The sequence below is a fragment of the Centruroides vittatus genome, unplaced genomic scaffold (assembly GCF_030686945.1).
Source record: "Centruroides vittatus isolate TY-2023 unplaced genomic scaffold, ASM3068694v2 contig_1109, whole genome shotgun sequence".
NCBI classification, from domain to species: Eukaryota; Metazoa; Arthropoda; class Arachnida; order Scorpiones; family Buthidae; genus Centruroides; species Centruroides vittatus.
The window spans coordinates 7,871-10,637 of record NW_027120710.1 but is presented as its reverse complement, the minus strand read 5'-3'; the positions used below and the strand labels follow the sequence as shown (position 1 = coordinate 10,637).

The 2,767-nt window shown below is 27.8% G+C and overlaps 1 long non-coding RNA gene across 1 annotated transcript; it reads left to right on the top strand.

Annotated features, from left to right (window-relative positions):
- The first annotated feature begins 806 nt into the window (after positions 1-806).
- LOC136975977 (uncharacterized) lies at positions 807-1,397 on the top strand. The gene is made up of 3 exons (XR_010880853.1): positions 807-877; positions 953-1,039; positions 1,300-1,397. It is a non-coding gene; the product is annotated as an uncharacterized lncRNA (long non-coding RNA).
- The last annotated feature ends 1,370 nt before the right edge of the window (positions 1,398-2,767 follow it).

The following is a 2,767-nucleotide window of genomic DNA, read 5'->3' as shown; positions in this document are numbered from 1 at the left end:
CTTTATCTTACAAGAATTCCTTCAAAGGTATGTTGCATTATTTTATATGTTGAAATTTGTTTAATAATCAAATTTCCATAACGCGAATTGTTAAACAATAATATTAAGATAACAATTTTCATATTATTATTTTAGTCTTCGAGTCATAAATGTTCCAACTGAACAAAATTGTTTGTATTAATTTAAATCAATAATATATATATATTAATGTTAATAAATTTCTATAACCACATTATGCTGCTTTCCTATAAAATTCATCAATTTGTAGATATGGTAAACAGATACAACAATGTTGGGGTATGCCTAAGACAACAGCAAAGAAGTTTCACAAGGATTTAATTTTGGACATGGACATAGAATTCAGAACAGTTGAAAAGAAGTTCTACATAAAACCTACATACAATTGTAAACAATGAGGCTCGAACGACTCGTACAATTACAAATTCTTCGCTTTTCGAGAACTTCTTAGAAAAACATACTTGTATTGTGTCTGTAAAGTATACTTGCTAAAGTATGCTTTACAGACTCATAGTACTCAACGAAAGATAAAAACAGCTATATATATTGCGTCTAACTGTTCGCCTCAATGAGCATAAATATAACATTGACAAACAGCATTGTAACATCGTGTTGTCCAAAATGGCACGACCAGAAGACTCTACAGTAAAAAGGAGTGATGAAAATATCATTAGAGCACTACATTCCTCATATTGACAAATAACATTTTAATATATATTTATATGTTTATGTAGAGAAAATATACTGTGTAATGAGAATTATTTTTTGATAAAATTTCTCTTTTTTTCTTTTTTAGGTGCAAGAATTCCACTCCTGTATTTTGGACATATATTTTCAGAGAGATCAATATAACATGAATGTATTATTATTAATGAGTTTTTTAAAATTATGTACTTACTTAATATAATTTTGATGGTTTTCTTCTGTTTTTCAGCTTTTATTAATGTTATATCTTATGAAAGCAAACATTGGATTCAAAAGTAAAAATTTCTTTTTCTTCTGCAAACACTCAGTTTTAAGTGTAAGTAAATTCTGGTTTACTATTTTTTACATGTACAAAATAAAATTTAAATTCTATGAACTCAAAAGTATGTTTTATTGGACTTAATTAATTAATTTACATCAAAGCGATACATCACTAACTCACCTCGTGTTAAAAGCTCATGTGTGACATAAATTAGAGATATGTGAATTTCATATTTATGCCAGCTCCAATAAAACACACTTTTAAATTTCTGAATATAATAAATTTGATATAATATTTTAAACCCAATTTTTCAGTATATCCTTGAGTTCGCCACACAATCGCTTGCTTTTCTTCTAATCAGATCCTCAAGTTTTGTGAAAACGTGCGACGAAGATGCCTAAATATTGTGGGATTAACATTCTAATAAAATTCATTATAAACTAATAATTTCAGTATTTTTTAACTGTTGCAAATATTCAACTAGAGTTGTTTGTTTGTAACGATACAAACTGGAATAGAGAGGATCATTCCTATTCATTGGAATGAATTTATATATGTTAATAACGGGCAAAGCCTGATAATACTAGTGGATTAACAATATGGAATTTGTAATTATGATGGTTATATAAAAGTGGCGAGTATATAAAAAAGAAGACGATTATAAAAGACAGGAAGGAAAGATAAAATGAACAATCGAAATCAGAGAGAGAAAAGAAGCAGATTCATAATTTAGGACTAGTTTTCTCGAAATTCACTGATATTTAACATTCTCTTTTCTTACCTCTGCCATCCACAGCAATATAAGTTATTCATAGACAACCAGAAGGAACCGGATTCGATTCCGTATTGGAAAGTTGTTCTTGGTCGTTACATTGAATTACAGAATTCTTTTTCATATCATTAATCGTTCCTAATTGTTTTCATAGGAATTAAAATTAAAAGGAAATGTTTAATTTGAATGTTATAAATTATGTAAATTGAATTATGCACAATATTATGTATGACACGCATACTAAATTTTTTGTCAATCCACACAAAATATTACAAAAGTTTATTATACTTTACACCTGATACTACACAATTTGCAAGACATGTATTACTGTACTCTAATGCATTTTCACACAATAAAAATTATATTAAGCAATATCTCTATAACATTAATTTAATACTAGTCTTCATATCCTTATCATTAAAAGCCTGTTTGTCTTTCGCGAGAAAGTACGAAGAACTTGCAATGAACTCTTTAGGGAGAAAAAGTAATAAGAGTTTAATTTTTTAAACCATTCACAAACTTTCGATGATGTAAATGTAAACTAGAGTTAGCGTACGTTTTCTTTATTCCTGACATATGCAGTTAATGAACATAAAATTTTTGTTCCACGATAAGTATGGAGGAATGTGTCTGTTAGTGGCCGTGGTCATTTAAATTCGTATAAATAATTTATTTTGTAAAATAATGTCATAAAATGAATTTAGTATTTTTTAATGTGAAAGTCAATATTTATTTCTCTAAATATATAGCTTTTGTAATATTCTGTACATCTACAATAGATACTATTCTGTTGGCTATATAAATGCGGTGCGAAAAAATATACCGAATAATACGTATGATCTGATTGGACAGAAACTGAAGCTCGGGCAGAAGTTACGATGTAGATTATATATATATGGATCAACAACCAATAACAGAAACGATACAATTTGAACGCTTTTTGTATTACACGTACAAAATGTAATTAGAAAATGAATACACTTTACATTAACATAGGTGTTAATCGATTA